Here is a 7053-nt window from a genome sequence, read left to right on the forward strand (position 1 = left end):
TGAACACAAGCCCAATCTATTATATTTATAAAGAAATACATATTAAATGTCATTTACACTGAAGGAGGAGTTAGCTGGAATATTAATGAAAGGCGGTTGGGATGGATGGTGGAAGATCTATGGTCTATGTTGAGCAGCTGGTTTGTGTCCGTCATACCTAAGATAATTAATTTACATATTTAACATCCCCCCATAAATTAATTATCATATTTTTTGTTTTTCAAAAACCCCCCCATAATCTAGAGATGATGGGTCTTGGCCTTAAGCCTTCTTAGGTACCCATTTACAATCAATTATCAAATGCTTTCACTCATCTTGTTCCCCCCATCATAATCACTCTAGGTTTTGTATGGATTACCCATAACCAATGCAATATCAAAGTGGTTTTAAGTTCACCACAAACTTCTCAAACATCACACAAGTGGTTTTAAGATCACCACAAACTTCAAGCACTCGAGTGGTTTTGGATTACCACAAACCAAGCACTCACTGGTTCTAGTGACCACGAATCATCACTACGGGGAAACTATCATCACTCTAAGCCTTTCTTTTGTGTACCTATATCAAACTAATTATTGAGTCCATATAAAAAGAAGCCCATCTATCGAGATACATGGGTGCCCAACTGTTGTACTCGCTAGTTTAATAGAAATTCTTTTCTGGTACATGGTTCATCAATGCGTTAACCAAACTTTAGGGTGTCAGATATAACTAGTAATGCACCCCTTACATTAATATAGCCCATTAACAAACAATTCTCATTAAATATCCATCACTTGATTGGGGGACATCAATGCAACAAACTTCTATTACATGACCACTATCAAGAATATCATATCCTTCACAATTAGACAAACAAATTCTCACTTCCAATCCCAATACTTTTATCCAATCAGGACACACACACAGACCTTTGCACCATGAAAACAAACTCTAGCATGCCATCTCTTTTCCTAATAAATGCTAACTCCTACAACTAACTTATAATACTCCTCACATATTTCAAATAAAAATACATAGTAAAACACTATTAATAGTAACAAAATATGCTTTCACCTTCAACTTTAGCTTCCTTCTTTTGATGACTTCTCTCTTTCTCATACCACTCCCTTGATTTTTTCTTCTCACATTAGAAGTGTGTATGCAATCTTTGGCTCTCCTGCTTGCACAAAGTTGCTCCACATCCCACAAACATATGAGTAACAACTTGACATTCTCGGCATTAATAGCAATCCAACACTCTTGAGTTGCTTCAAATCAGCAATGCTTCTTTATCTTTGATTATCCACTCCAATTTCACACATTACCAACAATATCATACTTTCAATTTTCTCTTCCTTCTAGCAATGTCTTTCTTTAGCACAAGTTATCCTTTAACACAACATGTTGCCTCATTAACTGGCTACATCACAAATCACAGCCTTTGCTCAAATACACCACCAACCATCTTCCATTCAAAGACAATGTCGATCATCTTTCACAATGGCTTGGATATTCATTCTCACACATGATAACAATCTCTTTTGAGAAAATTTCTTTGGATCTCCTTTGCAACATTTTTTTCTCTTTTAGCTCACTTAACAAATTAACATTCACAAAACTTCAATCCAGCTCTGTAATGGGCAGCCTTCTCACAACAACAACCTTCTTCACAAGACATTAGCAATCATATCACAATCTTTCACTCCACATCTTTCAATCACATTATTTCACTCATTGCTCTCTCAAGAATTTTGGATCATTTACCATAAGCTCTAATACCATGATGAAAATTATAGCACAACACAACAAAGAAACCAAACAGGAGAGAAAGCCATAGAGAGGAGAAGCCATGGAGAAACCCAAAATGGGCTCTACTGAACACATGCCTAGTCTATTATATTTATAGAGAAATACATATTAAATGTCGTTTACACTATAGGAGGAGTTAGCTGGAATATTAATAAAAGGCAGTTGGGATGGACGGTGGAAGATCTATGTTTTGTGTTGGGTGGCTGGTCTGTGTCAGCCATGCCTAAGATAATTGATTTGCATATTTAACAAATTGGAATAGGAATACAATTGGAATACGTATTCTAATTTTGACCCAAAAATGAAAATTTATTATTCCACATAAATAGGTGGAATTGGAATACGTATTCCTATTCCTATTTTTTAAGAAAAATTAGAAAACATATATTTTTGAGTCTGTGAATTCCGCATCAAATTTTGGGGGAACCAAACAAGAATAGGAATACATAACCTTATTTTCTATTCGAGAATAATTATTTCTATTCCTATTTTTATATTCCCATAGCCAAACGGACCCTTAACATTTTATTAATTCTACTTGTTATTATTATTATCATTTTTGGGAAGAGTGTGAGGAGTACAACTTGCATTCATGTTCTCCTATATGTTTATATGGTTGGCATGCTTAGTTGCTCTTTTGTTTTACATTTTCATATACATGTACAATATATTATTGTAGGGAATTGAAAAAAAATGAATTATTTTATGATATTGTCTCTTTCATACTGTATGAAAAAGGTTGTCCTCTATAGTGTATTGTGATACATATACTTTTTCTTCTCTTACTCATAATATCAACCAATGGATTACATCTTTATAGTTAGGTTTGAACTATATTAAATGTGAACAATATTATAGTACAAATATCTAGATAGATATTTTTTCATAAATAAATTTTAAAACATGAATTAAGATGGTTACCCATTATTAGTAATGGGGTTTGAGAGTTAAGCTAGCTCAAGTATTTTAGAGGGACAAGAACCCTACATAATTATATATGAAAAATAGTAAGATTATATGCTCTTTGTTAGTCAACACCTTCTCAATTTAATGAATAAAAATATAGTACTTATAAATTTTATTTGTATAATTTATGTTGATTTCCTTTTGGTACTTTTCCACCATGTACATTATATGTTTTGGGACACATTTACATTTATTAACAGATGATTGTATATGTATGAAGTATTTACTATTTTTCTACTTTATGATGCAATATTTGGGTGAATCATAGACCCAACTTATGATCATCATGATTATTCATTTTTTACATTTATGGTATGATTTTTAAATAGTGAAAGAATAAATTTAAACTTTGTATTAATAGAAAATAAAATTTACAAAACTTATGCCTTGCTAACTACAAGCTAAACAAAATTTGGCATAAAATCTAGAAGTTAAACTTTACATCAATATATGTTTGGAACCAATTAATTATTAATCCTAAAAGAGTAAATTTCCTTTTTAGCAATATCATAATTAAATTCACTATGCCAAACTAATATCTCTTATATTGATGTTGATAGCCAAAACTAACAAGGAAGAGGACAACAAGTTTGTGAAGGATGACCAAGGAGACCAAGAGGGGATATAGCCCTTATCTTTTTTCTTTCCAATTTTTGTTATGTTTTGGTTTATTACAAACCCTTCGCTCATATGGACTAATATGTATAATTGGACTTATTGTAGGAAGTCTAGTAGTATCTTTAGGATTAAATGCTACTATGGTTTTTGGTTTGGACATTATGATTAGGACTTACATTTATGCTAGTATGATGGATTATGATCTTTTTATGAAAATGGAATATATTTTAATGTTTAGAAAGGGTGTAGGTTGAAATGCTATTGAATTACTATCATGTTACTTTCAGCCTATTGTAACTTGGGGTCAGCCTCCCTTTCTTTTGACTTCTTTCTAATACAAATAAAACAAGTGGGCTTTTTAGGTGGATTCCTTGTCTAGGTGTATTCTTCTTTAGGTCCTACTACAAGGGCTTCTATTATTGAGTTTGTAGAGGTTTCTCCTCTATATTATTTTGGATTTAGGTACTAGTTCAAATATTTCAAATTACATAAGTTGTTCAATAAAGACTACAAAGTAAAACTATGCTAGAAAAAGATAAAACCTGTTAACCATCCAACAACCAGCAAAAATAAAAACCATCACTACGACTAACCAACACCCAAAAACAATACTGAAATGGTAAAAACAATAGACAAAACATTGACACACCAAACTTATATAAGCTCCTCAAGAGCTAGCCACTTGTATCTCCATCACATCAAGATTATCTTTAGGATTCTTTGAGGCTCTAGAGGTAGTAACATTCATTCTATTGAGCCTAGCCCTTTTCCTTTTACCAAGATCCTTGACAACCTCCAAATCTTTCCCTTTTCTATTCAAATCAACCTTGAGATCAATACCTTTCTTAATATTCTCTTTTCTCTTTTCCATTTATCAATTTTAGGATGAGAGAATGATTCTTGTCATTATTATCCTTAAGTATTTTATTAATCCTTTCCTCAAAATTCTTGAATTGATATGCAATATCATCATAACTTCCTCCCATCTTCTTCCTTAACTCACTATCCTCCTCTAACTATTTATCTAGGATATTAACTTTATTCCTTAAAGACTAGATTTCATTGTAAGTCCAACTGTCTACAACAAAAGATAAGCCATCTTTGTCCTTATCTTTGCTAAGAATATCTAGAGAAGTAGGGGAAGTATTAATCACATGAGACACATAATATTTCTCATCATGTACATGGTATAAACCATTAAAATAATAGACAGGATAATCCACAATATTGATAGGATAAGTATCCTTATTGATATCAGTATACTTCAAATTTTTCTCTTAAATGATTTTACCTTTATTCAATTTCTTTGTAGGGGAAGGGGGAAGATTTTCCCTTTAGATTCTTAATAGGGAAAGGGGACATCTTATTTTTCTAATTCTTTGATGAGTGATTATAGGTCTAGAATCATCATCCATTTCTATGCCTTCCAACTTATCTTCCCAAAGGTCCTTAAATACTATAGCTTCTTTAGAATCAACAAAGAAAGCATCTTTCTCATCACCCATATCCATCCCACTCGCATGAGATTCATATCTCTCATTAACCTTATTTCTTTTGATGATCCAAGAAGGTTTCATTTTTCCCACTTTCCTCTTCCTTCTTAATGTTTTTCGGGATAGATATAAGGATGTGGGCCTTACTGTAATCTAAGAATAGAAGAATCAATCCTTGATGAAGAATGGGCAAGGAGGGTTTATTTTTGTGTTTAACCACACTCCTATTCAAAGAGTTTAGAATATAGAAAAGAAAAGAGAATTTGTCCCCATGCCAAAAATGATTAAGAAATACAAAGTTAAAATAATGAACTCTCTTCTTTCTACCATATAAGGTAAAATAATCCTTGACACAATTAAGAAAATGCCTCCAAATAGGCTTAATATGCTTACAAAAAATAATCATTCACCTTAACCAAAACATTTATTTCTTGATCATCATTGGGGAATTTTTCCAAAGCTTCCTCAGCGAGATTTGTTTCCTTGAAGAACGAACCTGTACGTTGTAACACTATGTCCCTTGCAACCCTCTTAGAATTCTAGTGTAGGAGCCTCTTGAGATAAGTGAAAACCCCTCCTTTGTTGAGATTCTCCCATAGCTCCAACAGTCCATGCCAATAGTGATTACCATTCAAGAACCTAATGGTCTTATTTGAATCACCCTCCACCCAAATGTTTTTTTTTCTATTGGCACCTTTTCCCAATTTGATGACAATGAGAGATCCCTTAGCTTTGACCATATGGCTAAATTTGATTCCTAAAGGAAAAACCACAATATCAATGTAAATACCATTTGAATCTCTTATAATTCTACCATACTCCTCTTAACCTAGGTTGCCTTTGACAACCGTATCAAAATTAGTTGTAACCCAACCATCAAGGGCAAAAAATGAACAACATCATCTCTAATATTCATTTAACTCTTCTAATATTAAGGTCACATAGGAGAGGAGCATCTTGAGTAAAATCATCATCAAGTATTAGCATTCTTTTTGATAATCTAGAAAAGTTTCCATAATAGCTCTTATACCTTTTTGGCTATCACACACACTAGATCCTTTTTATCTCTAAAGTCATGATGATTTATTTCCTTCCAGATGTTCCAACATATACCAGGAGAATAGATATTCCAAATGATCTTAGCATTGTCATTCAAGGACGAGAAAACCTAGTAGATAAAAATTCCTCCACATTTCCAAGGAAAATCTAGTTTAGATCCTAGCCACTAAGAAGGTGATTTCAAACTTCTTGATCATAGGGGAAAGAGAAGAACACATTATAAGAAAATTCATGATCTTTTCTGCATAGAAAAAATATATTAAGCATATTGAAACCTCTTTTACATAAATTGTCCAAAGGTAGGATTTTATTTTGAACAATTATCTAATCAAAGATGCCCACTTCCAATGTGATACCTTTTATCCAATGGGAGGCCCAAAAAGGAGGATCCTCCTTAGTGGTAAGTTTTGACAAGCCTAGAAATAAATATAGTAACATCTATTTGGACTTCAAACCTAGATAATAGAATCAAGGATATCCACATTTAATCCCTAGACATTGTGGCTTTTCTAAATTCCATAAAGTTAGGATTAAAAAGCATGAGATTCGCCCACTTTTTATTAATCTAGTAGTCCAAAATTATATTTTCATAGACATTTTACATTGAACAATAATATCATGGTCCTTAGTAATATTCTTTAAAGGACAATCCATCATCCATGTATCATCACAAAAGTGAATCTTTTTGTCATTTCCATGTTTCAACCTCATTCCCTTATGAGCCACCTATTTGTAATCTTGAAAAGATCTTTAAATATAATAACCACCTTCCACAATGGGTGCATCAATAATTTCTCCAATAGTGGGAAAATCATAAAAAAAAAAAATTCCCATATTAAATTCCATTCACTATCCTTTGCATGCATCCTCCAAATTTGTTTAGTTAGTAAAACCTTACTATGCCTTCTAATGGCTCTAATTCCCAAACTCCCTATTGACTTTGACCTAAAAATTTTCTCCCAACAAATAAGAGGCGTCCTTTTCATTCTTCCAGACTTGACCATAAGAAGTTCTTCTAAATCCTTATTAAAAAATCTACAAATTTGCTAGGAATTGTAAAGAGGATTTAAAAAACCTTTGGAAGGATTTGAAGGAAACTTTTTAGAAGGATCACTTTCCCATCTTG

This window comes from Cupressus sempervirens, chromosome 7, assembly GCF_028749045.1.
Source record: "Cupressus sempervirens isolate cs-2001-9-10 chromosome 7, ASM2874904v1, whole genome shotgun sequence".
Classification (NCBI taxonomy): Eukaryota; Viridiplantae; Streptophyta; class Pinopsida; order Cupressales; family Cupressaceae; genus Cupressus; species Cupressus sempervirens.